The 27,952-nt window shown below is 46.4% G+C and overlaps 1 protein-coding gene across 3 annotated transcripts in view; it reads right to left on the reverse strand.

Moving 5' to 3' along the window:
* Window positions 1-27,952, reverse strand: part of ETV6 (ETS variant transcription factor 6) — a 278,846-nt gene that overhangs the window by 188,832 nt on the left and 62,062 nt on the right. The window contains exon 1 of one of the 3 annotated variants that reach the window (XM_065941205.1): window positions 11,484-11,588. The exons of the other annotated variants lie outside the window; for them this stretch is intronic. The gene's annotated coding sequence lies outside the window, so the exon portion shown is untranslated. Of the gene's footprint in view, window positions 1-11,483; window positions 11,589-27,952 lie in introns of those variants that run through there. 3 annotated transcript variants of the gene reach the window in all.

The raw sequence follows: 27,952 nt of genomic DNA on the forward strand, positions 1-27,952 counted from the left end.
GGCGGTAAATAATCCCACTGCCAGTGCAGGAGACGCAGATTTGATCCCTGGGTCAGGAAGATCCCCTGGAGAAGGAAATGGCAATCTACTCCAGTTTTCTTGCCTGGGAACTCCCACGGACAGAGGATCCTTGCGGGCTACAGTCCATGGGGTCGCAAGAATCAGACACGACTGAGCAGGCACACGGCTGGCCAGGTGCTGAAACGACCTAGAGGGTACTATGTGAACAGTGCAGAGTATGCATGCTCAGCCACAGCTGTATCGACTCTTCACAATCCCATGGACTGTAGCCCACCAGACACCTCTGTCCACGGGATTTCCCACCTGGCCAGGCTGAAGGTTAGGACTGCAAGGCCAAAGGATGCCTCTTTCCCTAGGGTGACCCTCATGGTCACCATCTTGGATGACAGACCATGGTTTACTGGGGTTGAGTTGATTCCTGGGATGTTGGGATTTCAAGGCTAACACCAGGAAAGTCCCAAAGAAACCAGGACAAATGGACCCTCAACTGCCTTGAGGAGGGCCACATTCTCAACTGAGCTAATGGACCCACAGAGATAAAATGCATTTTAGCTGGATGTTTTGGCTGGTGTGACACTAGCTAAGCGGTAGTTAACATTTCAAGTCTTTACTAAAAGAAGCAGAATGAAGATTAATGACTGTAAAGAGCATCAAGCCCTGGGGGAGGAAGGTATTCTCAAAGTAGGAAGTGTTAAGTCCATAAAAGAAACAATATGAGAATGCAATGGGGCTTTTTCATACCTAACAAGTATGACTAAACCTCTAAACACTTCCTGTTCCGTCCCATGTTTTTCTGAAATTTGCTTTTCCTTATTGGCCAAGAAGATAGGAAAAGAAAAAAACAAAAAACTGTTCCCTCTTCTCTTAAGAACAGTGGGGAATTTCAAAACCTCCGAAGACTTCTAAAGTTTAGCCAGCTCTTGCTGTCAGATAGAAATATTATGGAGAAACAAATAGCCCTCCTTTTTCTCCATAAACATCCTAAATTCTTTATACATACAATTGTGGGCAAGTAGAAAACCATCTGATTAGAAATGATAAATACATGCACTTAAGTAGCACCTGTGTACTCAAGAATCTAGTTGTATTAAAAAAAAAAAAAATCTGTTGTTTTTAAGTACTCTGATAGGAGCAGAGAATACAATACTGAATAAGGAGAGTATATTTTCATTTCATTTGTCAATCACCTGAAGATCAAAAATGGGTTTGGGGACTTAATCCTGATACTTACTGAAACACAAAGAGAGCTGTGTGCTGTCACTTTAGTCGTGTCCGACTCTGCAGCCCTATGGACTGTAGCCCGCCAGGCTCTCCTGTCCATGGGATTCTCCAGGCAACAATACCAGAGTGGGTTGCCATGCCCTGCCCCAAAACTTCACATTTATTTAATTTTTCCTGAGCAGTACTTTCCAGTCACGAACAGCAATGCCCCAAAGGGAGCTTCACTTTCCCCTTTTCTGGGCAAAGAATGGGGTGGCAAGGATGTGAGTCAAGGATGGGCTTACACCAGGAGGAGGGGGCATGTCAACGTGTTTCCCTACTCACAAGAACGGCTTAACGCTGCCCTCTACGCATATTTGAGAAAGGCGTCCTCCCATCCTCTCATCTCCTGGAAGCATGTTTCAAATATAAAGTAATCTTCTAGAAAAGGGCAAATGTAGCCCACTGAGAACCCTTGAGAAAGGCTTCCTCTCCATCCACTTCCTCTCTAATGCATTGACTGACATGACTTCCAAAGCAAAAGGGGGAAATGGAACCAAGCCTGCTAATCCCACCAACTTCCTGAGTGGAAAGAGCTGCACCTGCAGGATGAAGTCCAGAGGACTTGACATGAGGAACACTGTCAGATGTCCACCCAGGCACACGGCCAGTCCAGGCACTGACGCCACCCCACCAAATAGTCCATAGTCAACGCTCACCACCTGGGCTGTGATGGACCCTCAGTCCCCAGAACTCCTGCTCCTGCCTGCCTGCAGGCCTCCTGGGAGTTCCCAGGGCCCTTGGTGACTTGTACCTTTGTACACAGTACAACTGGCCTCTTTGAGTTGAGCAATTCCCGACCAGGAGCCTCATTGGACTTGCCCTGTTTATACAAGACTTGTCGAGCAGGTTGGGCTGCTTTTCTACCACTTTTCCTTCCAGACGCCTCCCAAGTGCCAAGGTATCAGGAAGCAAGAGAGGGATAAGGTTTTCTCACCACAATCCCAGAGGCCACACAGGCAAGCGTAGGCCACAGATTTGGCCACAGGCCTGCTGTGGGTCTCTCACAGAGGGGAGTGTGTTTTGAAGGATGGTAAAGGGAAAAACTGTCAGAAGTAAGGTCAGAGTCAAGTGCACCATTTCTGTCATTACTTTGGTTTCTTTCCAGAGAGAGTAAAATGCTGCCCCCTTCCCTGCCCCAGCAGCCAAGTCCTGTGGTTGCATCAACACTAACTTTTAGTTGCACAGAAAAATCCCCCATGGCACAAAAATGTTCATGAATTCCCCTCTCTACTTTTCAGATCTAGACAAAGTGGGAGAGAGGAATTAAATGCCTTTGTGAATCAGCAAAAAACAAACAAAAAAAAAATTGTAGGGATAGAGCCCCAGACAGTCAGTCTTCCTGGCTTGACCCTCACATCCAGCAAAACACAGGGAAAATGGATTCCTTTCACTAAAAAGAAAGAGATGACCTTCAATTTCGGGTGTATAAGGTACCAAAAATTGTTAAAAGACATCAGTTACTTTGTGGAGAGAAAAACCAGTGAAACAGTAGCCCAGGGCACAGTTCTTTCCAGAGTTCAAAACAGTATCTAACCAAGGTCAAGACTGAATGAACCAAGCCACTATATCTAACCCATGGTATGAGTCAGTCCTACTAAGACTGCCTCAAGGTTAAGGACAGACTCCTCAAACTGGAAGCAATCTCACCAAATAGAAATAGGAAACTAACTACTCCTGTCACACCTCCTTTTCATTCACAGTAAAGATTTCCACAGAGCAACCCTCTTAGGTCCTGGGAGAGCCTATTTTTTTAGGCATGAACCCATACCTACCACTCTGCAACTCAACCCTCACCTGTTCCAAGATGGCAAAAAGTATATGGTTAAAGGCACAAAGCCTTTGAACAGGTCTTTTGATCCTAATGCTCCCACCCACAGGAGTACACCCAGAGATCAGATAAAATCTGGAAAACATGGGCAAAGTTCAACCAACAGCTGCCCCTTCTAGGCCACGAACTGGCACACCTGGCTATTTGGCAACTGTTCCTTCCTTTAGCAGATCTTACCTGCCTGAGCAGGAAACAGAGATAAGGCTGAAGCTGGTTCATGTTGATTGCTATGGTTTCTCACCCTAAAGCAGAGCTCAGTCTAGAAACTGAACCTTTAAATGCTGCCAATCATTTCCATGGAATGTCACATAGTAAAAAAAAAAAAAAAGAGAGAGAGAACATATGCCAAGTGTTTTTATAAACTACAAAGCTACACAATACTACCTACAGTTATTTTGATATTAAACAATGCTAAAAGTAGCATATCAAATTATAACTAAACATCAATAACAACTATGGAACAACTAGATGAGCACAGGGCTGATGACCTGAAGAGGTCAGGAGCAGGTATTGGTTACTACATTAAAAAAGGCTCCACTGAAAAGAAATCTTTTAAAGTGGCTCAAACGTTTAAAAAACAATAAATAAGTTTAAATGATTTCCTTCCATTATAACTGCCTATGATCCAATTTCAACAGTAAAACCAGTGTCATAATCGCAACTTGGAAAGGCAATCTCCAAGAAGCCTCAAGACCAGCTCTATCTTCTTTATCACCACAAAATATAGGAAACCAATTTTCTCAGATGTAGACTGTCATCTTGTGAGACTCACCAGTGCTTGCTAGTGTACAATCCATCCTAAGTTTGCTTCTGTGTTGAACAAACGTCCAGCTGGAGGGAGGATAAACAGCCAACAGATTCCTTTCCACAAGCACCATTTACCAAATTACAGGTCATCAAGTCTCATAACTAGAAACAGAGCCACTTTCTCCCACCTGGGTCCACTCCCGTGGAGCATCCGAGGAACACCTGCTGGGGGCTTCTGCACACACCCCACAGGTCTGCTTCTTCCCCACGTGTGTGATGCAGCTGCTACAGAACTTTCGAGACTCTGATTTCTTCACTTTTTATAACCTTGTAAATCAGATGCATTCCCCACACTTTCAATCAAGCCTTGTAACTGGAAAGCCAGCTCCACAAATGCTGGAGGCTGTATTTTCTTTAGTTCTTTTTATTCCTCACTCTCTAATTTTTCAGAATTATTCTTCCTCCCAAGTGACATGGATGAGGGGGAGGAGGAACACAGTGACGTTAAATGACCGAAAGAACTCGGATACCACAAATAGAGCAGGAAGCCCCCAGCTATGCTGCCCTTAAGAGAAAAAGACCCTAAAGGATGGGTGTATGGGATGTGAGCACATCTGTGTCATACAAGATTCCCTCCCTACCAGGCTCTCTGCTATACAAGTGCTTAGTCGCCCAGCTGTGTCTGACCCTTTGTGACCCCGTAGACTGCAGCCCGCCAGGCTTCTCTCTCCATGGGCTCCTCCAGGCAAGAATACTGGGGTGGGTTGCCATGCCTTCCTCCAGGGGATCTTCCCAACCCAGGGATCACACCCAGGTCTCCGGCATTGCAGGCAGATTCTTTACCATTTGTGCCACCAGAGAAGCCCTCCAGGCTCCCTCTTGGGAGAGTCAGACAAACTCCATGTTCAACAACTTGTCATGCAGGTGGTGTTTGTTTATTCGTCAGGACAAGCTGCGTCCTCAGGTGTCCATCAACCCCTGCTCATGCATCGTCTGCCTACTCTCCACTCATAAGACTCTCTTCCCTGATCACAAGTTCAAATCTCGGCACTGACATTTATGAGCTGTGAGACTTGGCACCAGTGACCTGGCCCCTGAATCTCAGCTTCCTCATCTGTAAGCTGAAGATAAAAACACCTATCTTGGAAGGCTGTGCAGATTAAATGAAAGTGTGTGTGTGTGTCTCAAAGGCTCCCACCTCAGAATTATACAACGTCTGGCACACAGGAGGCATTTGCCTTCCTCTCTCTAACCTGAACTGATTCATGCTTTTCAATTATTTTGTGTTTCTACATTATCTCCCCACTTAAGACTGTGAAGAATGACATGGCTTTCATCATGTCTATCCCGTGAGTGGGTGCCCAACTTGACAACTGTGGTCCAGGGCAATGAACAGATAGATTGCTTCTCCACATCCCATAATAGCTGGTAATGCTTCCAGAGGAAATTACTATGAGCTGTGGATATGGCTGATCCCCTCTGGCCCACTAGCTGCTCACGCCCCTTCTTCTAACACGCCCCTTCTTCTAACACACCCCTCGGTCACCCGGAATGCCCTTAAGAATGCTCAGAAACCAAGTTATCCATTCATTTGATCATTTCTTGAGTGCATTCCTCTCGAGTCTACTTGTTGAGACCATAAACATTTCCTGGGTACATACTGTTTTGCCAACGGAAGGCACTGTGGATCCACACTTACACATGGAAATGACAAGACACGATTCCTGCCTGCCCTTGAGGCTGCCAAAGGGACTCATACGGGGAGGTAATACATGCTCAAAATGACACAGCGAACCAAACGTGAAAGAAGAGTGTTTTCTGTGAGTCCTGTGGGACAAAGAGGAAGAAGTCATAATTCAGCCTGGAAACACTATTCTGAAACTTAAAAACTGCCTTTGGGGCTTCCCTTGTTGCTCAGTCGGTAAAGAATCTGCCTGCAATGCAGGAGACCCGGTAAGATTCCCTGGAGAAGGAAATGGCAACCCACTCCAGTATTCTTGCCTGGAGAATCCCACGGACAGAGGAGCCTGGCGGGCTACAGTCCATGGGGTCGCAAGAGTCAGACACAACTTAGCGACTAAACCACTACCACCATCATGCCTTTGAGATGGACCTTTAACGCATGTAACTGCTGAAAAAGGAGGTAAAAGGGAATTCCCATCCTTATCTATTACAAAACTTATTAAGGCAAATGTCAGTCCAAACAAACCCTCAGGACTGCCAAGTCCTTGTCAGTAGCTTCTCTCATGTTAGGCAATGTGCAATGCAAAACAAAAGAATCTTCCTGCAACTCAGACCTGGAATTCTGTCCAGTCCATTCCATTCTGCCCAATCCATTCCACACATACAGCAGGAAATGTAAATTTTTAGTGCCAGACTAGGTATTGAGTGGCTTTTTTTAAAAAAAAGAAAAAGAAATAGAAGTCTTTAAAGCTCTCTGCCAATTCTAGGCAAAGGCAAGGATCCTGGAGAAACCTGATGACAGAAGTGGACAGGAAGCAAGTGGTATCCAGTTTAGATAGAAGAAATGCATGGTCACAAGACTCTCCAGTCTTCCCAGATGGAAAGTTGGAGAACCCAGGGTAGGAGGACAAAGCTCATCTGTGTGGACACTAGAGCAGCCCCACCTGAAACTTTGGTGTCATGTGGTAAGCGGCGGTCTCCTCTTACCTAAATTCACACTAAGGAAAAGCACCCAGTCAAAAGCAGTGTGAGAAGTAACCAACAAGGGTCTACTTTAGCGCACAGGGAATTCTGCTGAACGCCATGTGGCAGCCTGGATGGGAGGGAAGTTTGGGGGAGAATGGATACACACACATATGTATGTTGTTGTTCAGTCACTAAGGTGTGTCTGACTCTGTGACCCCATGGATTGCACACACCAGGATCCCCTGTCCTTCACTATCTCCCGGAGTATGCTCAATTTCATGTCCACTGGGTTGGTGATGATATCCAACCATCTCACCCTCTGCCATCTTCTCCTCCTGCCCTCAATCCTTTCCAGAATCAGGGTCTTTTCCAATGAGTCAGTTGTTTGCTAGACAGGCCAAAATATTGGAGCTTCAGCTTCAGCATCAGTCCTTTCAATGAATATTCAGGGTTGATTTCCTTAATAGGATTGACTGCTTTGATCTCCCTGCTGTCCATGGGACTCTCAAGAGTCTTCTCCAGCACCACAATTTGAAAGCATCGATTCTTCAGCACTCAGCCCTTTTTTATTGTCCAGCTCTCACATCCGTACATGACTACTGGAAAAACCATAGCTTTGATTATTACGGACCTTTGTTGGCAAAGTGATGTTTCTTGCTTTTTAATATGCTATCTAGGTTTGTCAGCTTTTCTTCCAAGGAGCAAGTATCTTTTAATTCCGTGGCTGCAGTCACCATCCACAGTAATTTTGGAGCCAAAGAAAATAAAATCTGCCACTGCATATGTATAGCTGAGTCCCTTTGCTGAAACTATCACACATTGTTAATCGGCTATACTCCAACTTATAAAATAAAATTTAAAAAAATAAAGTAAATAGATGGAGAGAGATTAAAAAAAAAAAAAAAAAGCAGAGGAGGCTGCAAAAGGTCTCATGTATAGGCCACACAACCAGACAGGTCCCGTGTCGAGCTATACTCCACTATGAATGCCTTCAACGAACTGTTTAAACAGTTAAGACTCTCTCTCATGTCCTGGCTATTATAACTACTTCTCTAAGGCTTATCATTATATCTCAGGTCCTCTTCCCCTAACTCTTTGTTCTTATACCAATTCAACCCTCTCCTGATACAGAGAGTAAAAACACTTCCTGAAGGGATGCTCTCGACAGTCTCCATGTCCTCCTCCCCATCCTCACTGATATGTAGCAGAAAGTCTGACACACGGCAGCTTCTCAATCAAGGCTTCTGGAACACCCAGTCATGGGTCAAGCTAAGCAAAACAATGAGAAAGTGGACCCTTGAAACATCACATGGTTTACGGACTCTCCCCAGGGATAACTTTCCCCGGCGCTGACCTGCACAGACCCACACAATCGGCTCCAGATACTGAAGGTGCGTGAATACGCCTGCGTGGAAGGCAGCTCCCTTCCCAAGCCTCAGGACACAATCTCTCTCTAGGTGCTGCCTGCGAAGGCGGCTGCATGTGGAAATCTTAAACCTTGCTGTCAGCCCTGACCACATCGACTTCGCCAAACAGGCCCCCATCAAGACTGGTCTGATGGAAACCTGAGCCACACAAGTAATCAGAGATCTGGGCAGCTGACCTGCTTGAGATCTGGAGGCAGTCTCAGTTTAGGGGTGAGTTTAAACCGACTGTAACTGGGCCATACCTGGCAACACACTTCCCTACCAGACCCAGAGTTGGGTTGACACGTGAGGAGTGGGGAGGTGGCAGCTGCTGGAGGCGCTGGCTGAGGGCACAGAGGGTAGTTTCAGAGGGCCAGCTCACGCCAGGGACCCTCAGGAGTATGGACTCCTCCCTCCCCAACCAGGAGTCCCACAGGCTTCCTGGAGGTTCTCAGGAAGACCCTTGCCCTGTCCCAGGGACGACTCATGTGAAAAACTTTCATTTCACTCCAGGCAGCAGCCAGTGACAAGAAAACCTTGTAGATGGTTGGCAATGCCAACTCACCTGGGCATGTGGGTGCCTGCAGTAGGAGGAAGAAGAGACAGAGGCTAAACTCACCAAGGTGTTGGTTAAGGAGAAGCAGGACAGGATGAAGGACCAGATGGGAACCCTGATGGATAAACCCAGTTTGATTTGTAAGGATGATACGATTTAGTGTAATAAAGCAAGCTCCTACCTGTGCCTGGTACTGCCCTGGGATATCAAAATGAACACAGGGGCAGTCCTCAGAGAGCCAGACTCTTGGAGGTCACACCTGATGATGACAAACGTGTATTTTCTTTTCCCTCGAGAATTTTATTAATGTTGTTACAGTATTAATTACGGAGAACAAGAGAATGGGAGGCAGGTAGGAGGGAAAGGATGATAGAAGAGAAGCAGGAAGAGAAAAAGGGAGGAGAGACTGTGGGTATTAAACGGGATAATCCTTATAAAGTACTCAACCAGGCTCTGGCATACAGTAAGTGCTCAGTAAACCCTGGGCATGGTTATAAGGACCTGTAACTGCTTCGTGCTACACATACAATATGACAGGTAATAGCCTAAGGGCTTATTGTTGAGTCGTTATGTCTTTTCTGATTCTTTGTGACCCCATAGACTAGCCCACCAGGCTCCTCTGTCCATGGAATTTCCCAGGCAGCAATACTGGAGTGGGTTGCCATTTCCTTCTTCAGGGGCTCTTTCAGACTCAGGGACTGAACCCGGGTCTCCTGCATTGCAGGAGACTCTTTACCATCTGAGCCACCAGAGAAACTAATGGCTTACCATGTATTAATTCATTTAATGCTCAGGCCTATGAGATAACAGTATTTCAATTTCATACACAAGGGAAAGTGGGTACCAAGGGATATGTCAGCTCCAACTACCCAGTCACACAACCATCAGGCAAGAGATGGGGGCAGTGGGGGCGGGGGAGAGGAGTCAAACCAGGTGTCTAATTCCCTTCTCGCCTCTCATCCATGAACCCTGAGGTTCTCAAGGTTTGGTCCCCAGAATCTGGGAACTTTTTAGATTAGCAAATCCTTGATCCTAAGCAGACTGAATAAAACAGAAGAGAAACAGACGACAAAGGATGAAATGGTCGCATGGCATCACCGAGTCAATGGACATGAGTTTGAGCAAACTCGAGAGAGAGAGTGAAGGACAGGGAAGCCTGCCGTGCTGAAATTCATGGGGTCACAAAGAGTCAGACGTGACTGAGCGACTGAACAAAACAACTAGGTGACCGTGATGAAGAGCAAACCCTGAGCACCACGCCACTCATGATGGTGTAGTGCATTTCCATAGAGTGGCTACAGTTAGGCAGGTAATAAAGCACCACCCCCCAGAGTGGCCTCACCAGGCAATGGGCAAAGGTCAAAATACTTGGGTCTTCCATTTCTTTTAGTTTAGGGCACAGCCTGTGGTTGGGGCTTGGGAGAGCAGTCTTAATGGTCATTATTTTCAGAAAAGTCAATACGGTTTCTCTGATTTCATCCTGTGACATAAGGAAGTGAGGAGTGGGTGAGAATACCTGGATATTTTTGGGATGGTTTAACTCCTTCACGGCAACTTACCACCAGTGAGTGGTAACCTGAAATATCTACCACTAGATGAAAAGGGAACTTGAAAGCTTTGCCTTTAATGTGTTAATTGAGCTTCCAGTGACACAGGGCAGGTGGAGTCCTCTGTCCTGTTCTCCAGGAGTTAATTAAGTGATGCAAGCTGATGGCCCAGTGAGTGGATGACTGAGGCCTTTTGTGTCTGAGCCCTGGAGCAGCCCACCTTTTGGCCATTTCACTGTTCATTAGCACCTCTGCTGAGGATCAGCAGGGGAGAGTGAAAGGTGACTAAGCTCAAACTGGTCAACTTCTCTCCTTGTTAGCAGTTCTGGTGAAGACTTGGTGGGGAAAGAATTGTTATCAGCTAAAATGAGACACAGGGATGATCTACAGGCTCTGATTTTCCATGCCCTCCCCACCCCGAACCCCACTCCTAATCATCATACACCATCAGGCCAGTCTACCTTTATAGTTTTAGCTCACCGACAAGTAAAGAAAAGCATAACGTTCATATTCTAGAATTTTGAGAAGTAGCCTGTGATATCTTATTTTAAATTACAGCTCTTAAAAATGCCAAGGTCATGGACAATGTTGATGACAGCAAGAGAGGCTCAGAAGTGGTGATGTCTCTACAGGTCCCATTTTCAACACTGGCTTTCCCTACCTTTCTAACGTTACCTGACCTAATAGAATACATGCGTCTTCAATGGTCATAAGAGAAACAAGAAGCCTGACATGAATTAGGCACCTGCTATATTCCAGAAGGAGAAGCAGGGGGGCGGGGGTGGGCGACAGAGGACGAGATGGTAGGATGGCATCACCAACCCAATGGACCTGAGTTTGAGCAAACTCCTGGAGACGGTGAAGGACAGGGAAGCCTGGCATGCTGCAGTCCATGGGGTCACAAGGAGTCATACATGACTGAGAACAAAAATATTCTAGGGTGCCAGAACTTCTGTTGGCCACCTTAGGAACACAATCACTTAATTCTAAAACAACTGGGCAAGAAGATTTTATCCTGATTTTATAAAGAAAACCAAGGCTTAAAGAATTTAACTTAGTAAGTGCCAGAGACCTGAATACAGAGCTGTCTTCTCCGCCCGCCAAAACTATGCTCTTTATACTACCCAAGTCAGCCTCTGTTAATCCCAAACACCAACTGTACAGCACAGGAAACTAGATGGAATATATTGTAATAACCTTAAAAACAATCTGAAAAAAATATATGTATTATATATACATATAAATTTATGTATAAATATGTATGTATATAATTGAATCACTTTGCTATATACCTGAAATTAACACAACATTGTAAATCAACTATACTTCAATTAAAAAAAAATGTCAGCCTTACTGATAAGATTCGTTATATCTAGACAGAACTCTGTCAGAGACAGTGCTCCCAACTCATCTGGGAGATGACTGTGCTAATTGCTATTTATGACTTTTAAAGATGAAGGCCGTACCTGGATGCGCTAATAGCGTGGTCAGAAGCCCCTCGTAACATCCTCAGGTGTCTACCCTTCTCCCTTCCATCCGCTCTAATAAATCAGCTCCCTCCCCTTTACCCAATCTGTCCAGACGCCCGCTGATCTCGTTCACAGCTTCGGGTTGCTGGGAGAACAGGCATTTCCTGCACAGCAGAAGCCTGAGGCCACGGCGGGGATAGGAGGTCGGAAGAGGCGCCTTGACTTCCCGGATGACTCAGGTCAGGCAAGCGTGCCAAGATGCCCACGCAGCCCAAGCCATGCCCTCGGTGTCACCACAGGGCCGCTTCCCATTTCAGGGAGGGAAGGAGCTGAACGGTCCAGCAGATGGGAGGAAGGAGGAAAAGGCCTGCTTACAGCCTCAATCCCCGTCTTCCACGTCCCGGTGTCTGCTCCTGTCCCCGTGCCCAGCCCATCACTGCCGGGTTGAGTGCCTCAACTTGCCTTTTCTCCTCCCCAAGCCTCACCGGCCGGGCTGCCCCCCTGCAACCCTGCCCCAGCACCCCCAAAGAGCCACAGCACCTTGAGTCTCTCACTGGAAGAAGCACCAAGGCCTCCAGGTACTGACCAGAGAGAAATTCACCTTTATTTAGCATCCTATAAACAGGCAAAGGGGCTTGCTTTATCACTGGGCATCGGCTCCTTTCTTGCCTTCCCTGGTGTGTAATGTACTCTCAGTGCAGAAAATACCACAAAAGCTGGTCCTCCAGGGAAAAAAAATTTCTTCCTTCCCCTGTCCACCACATTCATCGTCTCTGGCACATCCTAAGCCTAGAAGATCAGTATGTTCATGGATCTCAAGTTTGTTGGGATTTTTCTATGCATTCCATTGTAAAATAATTTGGAGCAAGGACCCTATTTTCTCCACCAAAAGACATCTATGTGACGCTGGAGACCCAGGCAGGTCCTCCTAATTTGAATGCAGGCCTCCCACCTACAGCGAATGGATCCCAGGCTCCAGGAAAGTGGGTCCCCTCTCCTTGTGGACTTACGGACAGGAGGGCACCATGGCCAGCCCTCGGGAAGCCTCAACATCCTTGAGCTCACTTGGTCTACTGCCAGGCCTGAAGATGCCAGAGAAATCCCACTGACTGACCTACCAGACTAGATGAAACACTGGACAAATGCACCCTGCCCAGTCTCAACTACCACGGAAAGAGGGAAAGAGAGGGGAGCCCAGACCCCAGGCAGTTCCTGTCTGAATGACTCTGAATCACAGGGCGGGGATGGCCCAGTGATGGGACTTGAGAGTCAGATAGCCCCTCAAAGCGACGCCTGCTAATTCCAAACTACAGTCTTAAGTGCCAGGCCGGCTTCCTGTGTACATTTCCACAGGACCTGTGTCTGGGCCTGTCTGCTGAGGCCATCCTGAAATCCTTTGGAACTTCTGAACAAGGGACCTTATGTGTTCCTTTTGCTCTGGGCCTCACAAGATGAGTAGCCAGTCCCGCCAAGCACTTGAACTTCAGTCAAAGAATCACTGTGAACCACTAGTAAGCCAGGGTAGCCATGCCAGGAGAAGCAGGGTGTGGCCAAAAAGGGTGTAAGGGAGGCTTCCAACTGGTGCGGAGGGTGACTGACCTACAGAGAGGTGGGTGCAAAGGGTGCAGGGAGGGGGCAACGCCACCGGCGACGGTGGCTCCAGCAAGAGCTTCTCAAACACACCCACCAAGTACCGCTCACTTGGCTCACTCCCCGCATCCATCTCATATCTCTGATTACGGGCCTCATTCTCTCACTCACTGATTTATACAAAGTCTGACTCTCCCCTGGTGTTTCAGAGAAGCAGCTCATTAAAAAAGTTGGCCTTCAGAGACTGCCCTGGTCGTCCAGTGGTTAAGTATCCACCTTGCGATGCAGGGGACACAGGTTCAATCCCTGGTTGGGGAACTAAGACCCCACATGCCTGGGGGCAGCTAAACCCTTCTGCCACAACTACTGAGCCCATGTGCCACAACTAGAGAGTCCTGTGAGTCACAGTGAAAGATCCCAAGTGCTGCAAGTAAGACCCGACCCGATGCAGCCAAATAAATAAAAAGTTCACCGTCTATTGGTTTGTCCTTTGCCCCACAGCTGGAGAGAAATGTGCAGAAGATGAGGGCTGTTGGAATGCAGACAACTACACTTTCAGGCTGTCCATCCTCGGCCGCCAGTCCAGGCTCTGTCAGCTACAGAGCTGGTAGTGGTGGTAAGTCTTTCGGGATAGGAGCCCACAGCGACCAGGACGACATGAGGGAATATTGGGGCCACTCATGGTCTAGGATCTGGCCGGGCACAAACTACCCAATGATCATCAACGACCATAAACTATAGGAGGAGAGCTGTCCTCAAGTGTGTCTTCTAAGAAGTGGCCTCTTCCCAAGTTTTTTCAAAAGGAGCCCTGGTGGCTCAGACAGTAAAGAATCTGCCTGCAATGCAGGAGACCTGGGTTTGATCCCTAGGTTGGGAAGATCCCCTGGAGAAGGAATGGCTACCCACTCCAGTATTCTTGGCTGGAGATTTCCACGGACAGAGGAGCCTGGTGGGCTACAGTCCACGGGGGTGCAAAGAGTAGGACATGATTGAGCAACTTTCAGCTTTCACTTTCAGGAGACACTGCTTCTTCAAATGTGTCCACAGCTGTCTTGCAACAACCTGCAGCGATACAGGGTTGCACCTTTTATGTATGTTCTCAGACTTGACAGCAAGAGATGGATTGATACTCTTTACTCAACACACACACACACACACACACACACAGCATGACAGTATTATACTGGGGGAAAACAACTGTGTCCTTCTCAAAAGGGCAGTTGCTGTCTTTAGGTAAAGGAAATATTCCAGGGCACCCGTGCCTATCACCCCTATCTATCTTGTCCTCATGCATGGCCTCTCCTCCTGTACCATGAGGTCAGCAGGAAGCAGGTATATTTGACGAGCTGTGTGTCACTCAGCGCTGCTGACCCGTCCTAACCAGTGATGAGAGATCGGAAGCAACTGCCAACAAGACTGGAAAGAGGGTACCTCGGGCTCCAGGTCTGTCCTCTCTCAGGAAAGCAGAGCTGGGTGTCTGCATCTTGGCAAAAGGAAGATGAAGTTGAGAAGATGCTGCTGTATTTGGACCAGAAGAATATGATTAACGTGTAAGAGACGGGAAGAGCAGTGACTGGCAAAACAAAGGTTGTTCCCCGAGGCCCAGGGAAGCTCTCACCTCTGTACACGGAAGGCCAGAAGTGCCCACGCCACCTTCTGAAACAGCTGCTCGGATGAGAGCCTGCTTTGAGCCACACTGGCCCTTTCATCAAAATCCACAGAATTATTCTAGATATAAGAGATAAAAATCTGCACCTACGCATAAGACAGGGTTCTTTTAGACTGCATACCACTGCTTTGAAGCCACCAAGGTGTTCTCAGGACAGGTCGATGCCAACAGGTGCTAAATTACTCAATACAGGAAGAAAGAGGCAAAACCTGACCCAGCAGCTCCAATGGTTAGTCCACTCACCACGTAAAAGAAAAATCCCAGAATTTTAGAACTGGAAGGGAGAAGGTGTGATCTTCCTGACCGGGTCCCTTATTTCACAGCCAGAGAAAGGGGATGTGGAGGGTAGGTGGGCAGCTGATCTGCCCGCTGATTCTTTCTGAGCCTCTCCGGAGCAGACCCAGAACAGAGCACAAAAGAAAGAAACCAGTCCTGCTCCGCCCACATCCACCAGTTTCAACCCCAAATGGACCAACTTCCACCCAACACTAATAGAAACACCAGTGCAGAAACGGAAGCAGTCTGGATGGAGCCCACTCATCCAGGTCAACTCGTCTGGGTGGCATAAACCAGTCACCAGATCACAGCCTTGAGCTCCCCAATCTCCACCAAATTGGGCCCAAATGTTCTGACACATAAGAGTAATGTGCAAGCTGTTGCTTTCTTCAACTTTTCAGTAGGAGACCCTGTTGTTGTTCAGTGGCTAAGTCGTGCTGAGACCCCATGAACTGCAATACGCCAGGGTTCCCTGTCCTTCACTATCTCCTGGAGTTTGCTCTAACTCAAGTCCATTGACTAGGTGATGCCATCCAATCACCTCATCCTCTGTTGCCCCCTTCTCCTCTTGCCTTCAATTTTACCCAGCAATCAGACCCAGAGAGCAAATTCCCTTTAACCAAGGTGGTAGGCTGGATACAGCCAGGTCAAGGATCACCATTCTTCCCAGGGCTCTCCCATTTATGTGAAGAAAGAACTGCTGACTATTTAATTTTTAGAAGAAACCTAATAAGGAAACCTGAGAGAAATTCTCAGATTTGAGTTTGTTTTCCCCTCTTACACTTCAGGTTTTTTTAAGGAACTCAGAGAGTTTAGTACTTCCAAAGGTCATGTTGGGTTAACTGTGACCAAGTTAGAGAATCAGCTCTCACAAAACCCCAATTTATGATAATCAGAGAGAACAAACCTTTGTCCAGAAATGAGGAGAACAATGTCTGACCTTCCTTTAAAAGATCAACTCATTGGCAGGAGTGGGAGGGAGTGCTGAGTCAGGAGCCAGTAGGGCATGGCAATAAAGAACACAGCTTAGATGGGCTGGTTGTTAAGTCACTAAGTCGTGAGAAGCAAGCAACAAGGCCCCAGGGATCAAACCCAAGTCTCCTGCACTGGCAAGTGGATTCTTTGCCATTGAGCTATCTGGAAGCCCCTTAACTGTTTAGACAGTTCATTTAGGCATTTGCAGGACATATGTAGCTAGTTGTGTGACCTGTCTGGCTGTGTGGTCCATGCATGAGACCTCTGCAGCCTCCCAGGAAGTCTGCTCCAATTCCCTAAACTGAAATAATCATTTCCTCCCGACCTTCCACAATAGTCTGTCTACACGTCTACATGTACCTTACAGCAACTGGCTGTTATAATCATTCACCTCCGCGCCTCTCTCTCCTGCTGGACTGGGAGTCGTGTCTTTTCCCTCTTTGGTTCTTAGCTTCCCGAGGCACGTTAAGCCACACATGTGGTAGATAGTCCATAAAGTCCTACAGAATTATTACTTAATTGGTTAATTGGTTTCAGCAGGCTCCTAATCAAATCTATGCTTGAGGAGAAGAAGCAGGGCCGGGCAGTTTGGCAATTCATTATCACAACATCTTTGATTAGTCAGCCATCACCTTGGAAAGTAGAGCGGGCTGGAGGCAAGCCCATGGGATGGTAAGCAGGAGGCTGGTGAGGTCTGCACTGGGAGGAGAGAGCAGAGAGCAGCCCTGCCCATTCTTGTGCCCAGAGAACATGGGTAAGGCAAGGCTTTCTTCTCTGTCTACCTTTCTCTCTGCTTCTCTGTTCCCTCTCCCTTATCACCTCCTTCTCCCTCTGATCTCTAACTTTAATCTATCATCTGCTTAAAAGTGTTTAGTGAGGGCTACTTAGCATCCCAGGTGGCTGGTGACTCCAGCCAATGCAGGAGAGGTAAGAAGAGACACAGGTTCAATCCCTGAGTCAGGGAGATCCCCCCGGAGGAGGGCATGGCAACCCACTCCAGTATCCCTGCCTGGAGAATCCCATGGACAGAGAAGCCTGATGGACTAGAGTCCATGGGGTTGCAAAGAATCCGACACAACTAAAGCAGCTGAGCACAGAGGCTCATGTACACACAGGAGTGCTTACCATGTGCAGGGCACTGTTTGGGCACTAAGAATGCCACAAGATGTGGCTACTAACTTACATCCCAGGGCACTGCATCTCCAACTTCAAGGTCATCTGAGTCACTCAGGGATCTTGCCAAGCAGTGGAACTGGACTCAGGAGGTCTGGGGTGTGGCCAGGCACCTGCATTTCTAATAAGCTTCTGGGTGACGCTGACACCCCCAGTCCTCATTCTCTGGAGTAAGTTCTAGACCAGAGCCCGGATTCTCAACTTGGCTGCACATAGGAGTCACCTGGAAAGCTTCTGAAAATACTCATGCCTGGGCCTCTTCCTCAGAGTTTCTAATTTCAATGTTCTGGAGTGCGTTAGGATTATAAAAACAAACAAACAAAAACCTCGCATGGTGATTATAGTGAACATCCAAGGTTGAGAAACCACTACTGGCAGGTGTCGATAGAAAATAGACATTTATTTCAGAGAATACTATGATAGAAAAAAAGCAAAGTAAGTACAAGCAAAAGTGAGAGATTGTACTATTTTATATAAGGTGATTTCAGGAAACACCGTTCTGAGGAGGTGACATTTGAGAAGATACCAGAAAGATGTGTACAAATAGGCCAAGTCGCTGCCTGAAATAAGGGCTACATGTAGTGTTAGTCACTCAGTCGTGTCTGACACTTTGTGGCCTCTTGGACTGTAGGCTCCTCTGTCCGCCAGGCTCCTCTGTCCGTGGGACTTTCCAGGCAAGAATACTGGAGTGGGTTGCCATTTCCTTCTCCAGGGGATCTTCCCGACCCAGGGATTGAACCTGTGTCTCCTGCATTGGCAGGTGGATTCTTTACCCCTGAGCCCCCTATATAAGCTTCAACAAAATCTTTTTTAATGGAAAAGAAAAACAAAAAAACAGACTGAGGTCCTCCAGGAAGAGGGAATTCACCCTCCTTATTGCCAACCTCAACTCGTCCCTTGGTCTAGTCAATTTGCCAGCCTCCACAACCTCATAGGCCAAAGCACTCTGTCTTTCTCTCACCATATTACACACACACATCCTGTTGGTTCTGTTTCTCTGGAGAATCCTGACTGATACAGATGGAACAACCAGTAACATCATCCCCACCAAGGATGGCGTGATGTATCTCTGAGGTTGTCCCAAGGTCACACCCCTATGAAATGATGGACTGAGACTGGGGTCCAGGCCCTTGACCCTGCACAAGCCACTTGCGGAACTGGCATTTCATCCTAAATCTCAGACCAGGTTAAAATGCTACACCTCTGATCACATGTGGATTGACTTTAATAGCATTTTTATCCCTGAAAACAGATGGGGTGGATGAAACAGGGAGTAAAGCAAAGGCAAATATAAGGAGAGCACTTCACTTTGCCGACAGCTGATAAGATCAGCATCCTCTGACTTCTAGAGCTGCTAAAAAAGTGAGACAGGAGGGTCCCTGTTTACTAAGGCTTACACTTTCACCTGAGGATTAACCAAAGTGCTTTGTTTCTAGGAGGCTTCCTTGATGGGCTGGGAAATAATGATGGGAAATTGACACAATCACAGATGCCACGATAAAACTTCAGGGCTGAAAAACACCAAACAGGGTTGCTGGAGCCTTGACAAAACAGGAGACAGAAAGCGGAAAAAAAAAAAAAAAAATAGAGAAAAGTGATTCAGTGATGCAATTCCACCCACGGGCGGAGGGGAGAGGGGGAAGTGGAGGTTGGGAAATAACGCACAATTCTTCCTCAAAAAATGTTGATCAGAATACTTGCTGGTTCAAAAATAATGATGTTGAAGAAAACAAGGAAATGACATACAAATCACGACTTCAGATGAGTATTCTTTTTTTTTTTTAACTCATTTCTGAGTAATTACAAACGTGCCCCTAAAAGGGCCCAGAAGCCATTGGTACCTTGTATGACAGGTGTTTTGACAACACTTTAGGGAGTACTGTCTGCAAAGTCAAGGGTGCAGCATCGATATCTCGCAGAAAATAATGGCATCCACGAACATCCTCTCTCCCTCAGAAAAGGAATCTGGGGTCAAAAACAGTATCTCTACATCCCAGCATCTCCCCAAGAGTCGAGAAGAGGGGGAACCAGGATGTATAGAGAGAAAAAAGAAGGGAAGTGTTTGATTTTCTAATTAATTTTTATCAGCGCATAGCTGCTTTACAAAGCTGTGTTAGTTCCTATTGTACAACGAAGTGAATCAGCTGTATGTACACATATATCCCCCCTCCTTTTCGGATTTCCTTCCCAGTTAGGTCACCACACTGAGAGAAGGGAGGTAGTTTAGAAAGAATATATCTGACATATACACGCTACTATATATAAAATAGATAACTAATAAGGACCTACTGTATAGCACAGGCAACTCTACTCAGCACTGTGACATAGCCTATATGGGAAAATAACCTAAAATAGAGTGGATATATGCATAACTGATTTACTTTGCTGTACATCTGTAACTAACAAAACACTGTAAATCAACTGTACTCCAAAATATTAATTTAAAAAATAAGTTATGCAAATATAGCAAAAAATAAAGTTTCCCCCCCAAAAACAGTATTTTATGCAGTTAAAAATAAAAAGCAGAGTATTTCTACACTCAAATGGAGTTACTTCTGCTCCTTCCGCAATTAGGATGGAGAAATGAACCTGGTGACAGGCAGAACAAGATTCCACACAGAAGGTATGGGAACTCAGGTGTGGTTGGGCACACATGCTGGGAAGGGATGGGTGTACTGGGGGTGGGAGTCGGGGGTAGGAGAGGGTTTCTGAGTGACTGGGAAAGCTAGAGAGGTTTGGATGGGGACAGAGCACTACAGATGAGAAAGGGGACTTCCCTGGTGTATCCTGTGGTTACGACTTTGTGCTTCCACTGTAGAAGGCACAGGTTCAGTCCCTGGTCGGGGAACTAAGATCTCATAAGCCAGGCCGAACAGCCAGGATGCGGGGGGAAAAAAAAAAAAAGAGCTGAAGAGGAGAAAGAGGGCTGCCTTTGCTCCGAGGGCTTCTCTTCCAGGCCTAGGCCAGAGTCAGCCAAATGCTCTCCCAGCATGTGATTAACACACTGCGGCTCCACTGACGTAAGGAGTCCCGCATGTCAGTTCTATAAGGCTGCCTAAGTGGCATGCGGAGAAGCGTGACGGGCTGTATTAGGGCTTTCCAGAGAAACAAAACCAAAGGCACGTGTGTGTACACATAGGAGTATTGGTTCATAGGTTTACAGAGGCCAACAAATCCCAAAATCTACAGGGAGGGCTGGAGACCCGGGCAGGAGACCATGCTAGAGTTCAAGCTCAAAGGCTGTCTGCTGATCCCCTCCTCCTTGGGGGAGGTCAGTCTTGTCTTCTATTCAGACCTTCAACTGATTGGATGAGGCCCACCCTCATTATGAAGGCCAACCTGCTTTACTCCACAAAGTTAAATGTTAGGACTTCCCTGGTGGCCCAGTGGTTAAGGATTCACCTGCCAGTGCAGGGGACATGGGTTCGATCCCTGCTATGGGAAGGTCCCACATGCTGTGGGGCATCTAAACCCACGTGCCACAACTACTGAGCCCATGAGCCTAGAGCTTGTACCCCGCAACGAGAGAAGCCACGGCAATGAGAAGCACAAACAATGCAACCAGAGAGTAGCCCCAACTCACTGCAACAAGAGAAAGTCCGTGCACAGAAATGAAGAGCCAGTGCAGCTAAAAATAAAGACTACCTTTTTAAAAATTAAATGTTAATCTTATCTGTAAACACCTTCACAGAAACATCCAGAATAACACTGGACCATATATCTGAGCAGTGTGGCCCAGCCGAGTTGACACATAATATTAACCATCACATATGCCCTTATTGCCTCCAGATACTGAAACTCCAATACTTTGGCCACCTGATGCAAAGAGCTGACTCATTTGAAAAGACCCTGATGCTGGGAAAGATTGAGAGCAGGAGGAGAAGGGGACAACAGAGGATGAAATGGTTGGATGGCATCACCGACTTGATGGACATGGGTTTGGGTGGGCTCCGGCAGTTGGTGATGGACAGGGAGGCCTAGCGTGCTGCGGTTCATGGGATCGCAAAGAATCGGACACAACTGAGCGACTGAACAACTGAACTCTTACGTTTCACAGAAAATTATGAGGTCTCCAAAGAAGTCATATGGGTCCTACAAAGACTTTCAAAAAAGTTGTTTTTTCTTTTTAAAAAAGGGCAAAGGACTAAAATTCACTAAATTAAAGAATGGTAACTAACTCACTGGCAAGGCTGGAGGGTCATTTTATCACTGTACTCTGTAATGCACATATCTTCTTATATATAATATCAAATATTACATATGAGACAAAGAGAGAAAAACCAAGTCTTCAGGCCATTTGCAAGATCAGCCCCCTGACCACTCCTGAACACAACTCATGCCTTCTCTAATCACATTGCCTCCTCCATCCATGGACTGATACTCTAGATGACTCTTCATGTGCTTAGCCCTTTCCTGCTCAAATGGTTTTTAAGTTCATGAATTTCTGAGACAGCTTCTTACAACATCTTTTTATTCCCCCATGGAGTCTGGCTGAAAGTCTGAATAACTCCATAAAAACTCACTGAAGGCTGAAAAACAAGGTGGGCGGGGGCAAGGGTAACAAAAATAAGCCGGCGGGATAGCAGAGCGGCCTGAGTGGCCCTGGGCTTCAGCTGTACAGAAGGCATGAACAGTTCCAAAAGTTAGCTGGAGGCATCAGAACCCAGGCAGAGTCACATGCGTGAGTTTTTAGGAGCCTGGAAAGAAACAATGCCCATCCCACGTGGTGGTGTACCACAAATGGTATCCTGTTAATAAGGGTAACACAGCCAGGCTGGTAGGAGGAGGTACACACAAGACAGATGGGAACCCAGGGCCTCTGAGATGATCAGATTACGGGCACCCAGTAGGAAACAGCTCCCAGGAATGTGGAACCTCACCTCTCAAGTGTCCTTAAGAAACATACTATGGCACCATGGCGAGTCTAGCCAAATCCCCAAGCAAATTTCCGATCTTTCATCCAGCTTCCAGCCTAATCTAATCAATAGCTAGGAGGCAACCTATGTGCATGTCAGTCGCTTGGGTTTGCGACCCCATGGACTGAAACCCACCAGGCTCCTCTGTCCATGGGATTTCCCAGGTAAGAACACTGGAGTGGGTTGCCATTTCCTTCTCCAAGGGATCTTCTGGACCCAGGGATCAAACTGGAGTCTCCTGCATTGGCAAGTGGATTCTTTACTGCTGAGCTACCTGGGAAGCCCATGCATCCCAGCTCTGGCTTATTCCAGTCTCGGTTAGAGATCAAGGTTGTGTGTGGTGGTGTGTGGTCTCCTCTATGGGAATCGAATGTTAGCCTGGAGAGCAAGTGGAGCTTTTGATGTGTGCTCCCCACAGATGGAGATGACTTCTCTACTTGCCAAACTAGGGAATCAGGCTGGGAGGATCACAAATACAGGTGTTAGAGAGGAATGGATAGACTTCAGGCCGTTTATAAACAGATCCTGTTCAAAGGCCAATTAATATGATATAGTTCAGAAGGAGAGAAGGCTGAGGTTAATATTCTCCTAGTCATGGTCTAGTCCAGCCTCATCAATTAACAAGTGAATGTGGCCCTGTGAGGTGACATAACCAGGTGAGTGACAACTCAGGTCACTGGCAGGGTAAGCTCTAGACCCAGGTTCCTCCACTCTATGGCCAACGCTCTTTCCACCAAGCTGGACTCAAGGATAGATCATTGTGGCCACCTGCCACGTAGAGGACTTGGGGTTTGTGTAAACTGGCACTGAATCCAAAAAAAAAAAAACTCCATCCCAATGTTTACTGCGGCACTTTTACAACAGCCAGGACATGGAAACGACCTAGATGTTTATCAACAGGTGAATGGATAAAGATGATGTGGTACATGCATTCAATGGAGTATTACTCAGCCATAAAAAAGAATTAACTGGGTGATTTGTAGAGACATGGATGGACCTAGAGTCTGTCATACAGAGTGAAGTCAGTCAGAAAAAGAAAAATAAATATCATATATTAATGCATATATGTGCGATTTAGAAAAATGGTACAGATGAACCTATTTGCGGGGCAGAAATAGAGACACAGAGAATGAGCGTGTGGACATGATGTGGGATGAATTGGGACGCTGGGATTGACATATATCCCTGACCATGTGTAAAATACATAGCTAGTAGAAGCTGCTGTATAGTGCAAGGAGCTCAGCTTGTGCTCTGTGATGACCTAGAAGGGTGGGATGAGGGGTGGGAGGGAGGCCCCACAGGGGATACATGTATATGTGTGGCTGATTCACTTCGTTGTACGGCGGAAACTAACAGGGCATTGTGAGTTAGCCATGCCCCAGTTTAAAGAAAAGGTCCAGATTAGAACACACAAATCCCATGAAGGAGGCCGAAGGGCAGTCATAGAGAGGAAAAGAGTTCTCTCCTGACACTAAGAGAAGGAACTCCGTCAGGGCTAACCCAAACTGAGACCGTTTCACGGACCCACCCCTAGGAACTGACACCGTGATTCCAACCATCCCCAGATTTCTCACGTGTAGAAGAAAGTGCTCCTTCAAGAGGACAGAACTGTCAACCTCAGCCTGCGGCCTGGCACCAGGGCGGGGGAAACTGAGGGCACAAAATGAGTCACTGGAAATGCAGGGTACAACTGGGATGAAGAAGTCCGTGTCCCACTCCGGTGGGGCAGTCCTGGAGTTCAGAATGGGGGGGATTTCCCATAGGTACGCGCCGGCTCTGAGCTCAGATGACCACCTCCCAGAGGCTGAGCCGCCCACCTCGGCAAGCCCCCTCATGGAGAACCAGCCTCCCCACCGCAGGCTTGCTTTCTTTCGCTTCAGAGAAGCAGGGGGTGAGAACTTCTGTTTCCTCAGCCACACATTTTTCTCATCTCCACCTCTCTGATCCCGCTGGCTCTTCTTCTGGAATCTGAAATGGAGCACTTTTGTTTACTTTCTTGCGAGTTCCCTGAGGTCTACGAGCCGGTGTCTCGCAAGTCGCTGATTAGCATTCTGACCTCAGCTCCCTCTTCAGAGCCAGCCAGAGGAGCCTGAGAAGTTGGCCACCAGCACTCGCTGGAAACAATAGGCCCTTTCTACAACATACAGGTCTGTCTTCCTTTTCAAACACACAGGAGTTGGTGCCTTGGCGGGCGGGCCCACCTGACTGAACAGAGAGTTCACAAGAGAACAGAGGGCTCCCCAAACAAGAGAGCCCAACTTCAAGGCCCCGGGTCCACTGCAGACCAGAGGTCACCTCCGGACTCCATTTATGGAACTCGAAAGGTAAAGCACGTGCCCCATCAGAAAGCAAAGAGGTACAGTCAGTTGTCCAAGGAAACACCCGGCCCCTAGCTGTCCCGGCCTGGAAGGGGAGTCAGGGGGCAGGAAGTAAGGCTCTCAGCGGCTCTGCCACCCTTGTCACCGTCAATGTAAGAACTCCTCGGAGCTCGGTCCACCTAAGACTCACTCTCTTATCTGTCCCGCTCTCAAATGACAGTCCAGTTGGCCCTGCTGTTTCTCCAGCACTTAAACTTCAGGTCATAAGAAAAGAGTGCCCACGGAGATGGGCTACCACCACTAAGGCCCAGAGGACATGGATTCCCTATTTTACTGATGAGGAAGAATGACTGTTCACGCGCCTCTAAAAGCTCAAGTTCACAGCATCGGGCTCTCTGCCCCTCTTTGTTTTCAGGACGCTTCGCGAAGGCCCACCTGGCACCCCAGGCTGTGTCTCTTGTGGCCAAAAGACACGGGCTGCTCCCCGCTCTGCCCTTTACCAAACGGGGTGACTTAACCTCCCTGGGCATCAGCTTTCCCGCATGTGGACAAGGACAAGAAGGACACCACCCTGCTTTTCTCACACGGTTATTATCAGGATGGAACCAGATAACAAAGGCAAATATTTTAGAAGCAGCTTGACAAATGAAAGGCGCTGTTATTCTCCTTCCAAGGGCTCAGACACAGGCGCATCGGTGGAAGGAACACTTGCTTCTTATCATCCCTGTGCTGAAGAGGTCTTGGCAGGAGACCTCTGAGCCACAGACCCTCAAGGATGTTTAAAACCACAGAAGCTCAGAGACAACTCCAGAACATGGGAACCCTGCCATGACACTACGTCTCTCGAAATGATTCTGGAAAAATCCATAGGCTCAAGTCTCTGTCATTTCTCTGTGCTTCTGTGGTTATTAAAAACACTTAACATGGTTCAGAATGGTCATCATCTAAAAGTCTTCAAATAATAAATGCTGGGAGGGTGTAGAGAAAAGGGAACCCTCCTATGCTGCTGGTAACAATGTAAATTGGCACAGTCACTATGGAGAAGAGTATGGAAGGTCCTTAAAAAACTAAAAATAGAGCTACCATATGATCCAGCAACCCCACTCCTGGGTATATACCTGGAAAAGAGGAAAACTCAAACAAAGATACCTGTATTCCAATGTTCTCAGCAGCCCTATTTACAATAGTCATGATATGGAAGTAACCTAAGTGTCCATTGATGGATGAAAGGGTAGAGAATAGGTGAGATATATATATATATGTATGTGTGTGTGTGTGTGTTTGTGTATCTATCTCTCTCTACATACATATATATATATGTATATATAATGGAATATTATTCAGCCATAAAAAGGAATGAAATATTACCATTTATAGCAACAAGGATATACCTAGAGATTATCATTATACTAAGTGAAGTAAATCAGGGAAAGGCAAATATTATATGATATTACTTACATGCGGAATCTAAAAAAAAAAAAAAAAAATACAAATCAACTTATTTACAAAACAGAAACACACTCAGAGACATAACAAACTTATGGTTCCCAAAGGGAAAAGGGGTGTGGAGGGATAAATCAGGAGTTTGGAATGAACAGATACATACCACTATATATAAGATAGATAAACAATAAGGTCCTACTGTATAGCACAGGAAACTATATTCAGTGTCTTCTGATGTCCGTTAATGGAAAAGAATTTGAAGCTGTATGCCTGAAACTAACACAATATTGTAAATCAACTATAAAGTAAAAAAAATTTTAAGCAGTTAAATGCAGGTAGCTGAACGGGCTCCCAGCCAATCTTCTCATGATAAAGAGAGTCCAGAGGTGGCAAGAGTGTGGTGGGATGGTGGAGTCAGAATTGTTTCTGTGGTCCTTGGAATATTCTTCTGGCTAGGAGGGAACTCAGTGGTTTCAAAAAAAAAAAAAAAAAAATTCCCTGGAAAGCTCCATCAGCACAGGGCAGCTTGTAAGGTGAATTATTTGGGTATGGGTGGGACTGTTTGTTTGGGAAGAGGTGCTTTTTTGTTCTTGCTTTGTTTCATTTTATTTTGCCCTTTTGTTAACATGTGAATGTTTTGAGTGAAGCATCTTAAGATCTGGAACTTCATGTCCTTAAGTCAGACTAAAACAGACCAGACCAGACTAAATCAAGATTTTTTTTTTGCTCCTCAGGACAAAAAGAGTTGGACAGCCCAAAGCACAGAGGCAGTTGGCCGCAAAATTGCTCCATTAGCTCCATGCAGATAATATAATCTAGAGTCACTCAGAAAATATCTGAAGGCCAGGGACAGAGAATATAAATACAGGAGTCAGATGCTTAAAACACACACACATACACACAAATAAGTTCCCAGATGACTTACAAACCAGGAAAACTAGGTTTTTACAGAGCCTTCGGCTGTTTAAAAACAAATAAATAAATAACAAACTTTATCCAGTGCCATGTCATCATGAACTGCTTCCAAGAGCTGGTGTCTGGGGACTAGCCCATGTTGTCTTCTGCTTTTTATGACACCGTATGACTCTCATTCTTACCTAATGCAGATTCTTACCTAATGCAGGGGCAAAAACAGGAGACAAGGCCTTGTGAATTCACTCTCCTTCCTTCTACTCTCATCCCCCCCTTTCTCTTAAACCCCAGGTGAGCATCCCTTCCAGGAGACTATTACCCATCGACTGGTCTCTGTGGCATTTTCCTTCCCTTGTCCCCCCTCTCCTCCCCCGGGCACTCCCACTTGTTCATTCATTCAACCACTATTTTTTTTTTTAATTTTTATTTTACACTGGCATCTAGTTGACTCACAATGTTGTAATTAGTTTCAGGTACAGTACAATATCAGTACAAGGAAGTGGTTCAGTTACACATATACACGTATTTTTTTCAAGCTCTTTTCCCATTTAGCCAACCACTATTCTTGAGTACCTATCATGTGCTGACATTGTGCCTGATGCCAGAAAAGAGAGTAACAAGCGAAACAGACGGAGTGCCTGTCCTCATGGCGCTCATCCTGTAAGGGCGAGAGAGACAAACGAGAGGGGAAATAAAGGAATATTTGCAAGTTGTCATCATTGTTAAGAAGGCCACAGTCAAGTGAGTTGAAAAACTACAGAGGGAAACAAATGAACTCACAAAACAGAAACAGACTTAGACTTCGAAAACAAATTTATGGTTGTTAAAGGAGAAAGGTGTGGGGCAGGGGGGCGGTAGTTAATTAGGAGTTTAGGATGAACATATATATAAAATATACAAAAAACAGATAATCCACAAGGACCTACTATATAGCACCGGGAACTCTACTCAGAATATTGAGTAAATGTTCTGTTATAACCTACATGGGGAAAGAATCTGAAAAAGAGAGGATATATGTTTAACTGAATCACTTTGCTGTACATCTGAAGCTAACCCCCAACACTGTAAATCAACTATACTCCAATATAAAATTAAAATAAAAAAACAAAATTACAGAAGGAGAACCTGAATATCCTTTGGGATGACCAAGACAGCTATTTTTTTTTGTTTTTTAAGCCTTAGAAATATACATTT

This window comes from Muntiacus reevesi, chromosome 1 (assembly GCF_963930625.1).
Source record: "Muntiacus reevesi chromosome 1, mMunRee1.1, whole genome shotgun sequence".
Taxonomy (NCBI): domain Eukaryota; kingdom Metazoa; phylum Chordata; class Mammalia; order Artiodactyla; family Cervidae; genus Muntiacus; species Muntiacus reevesi.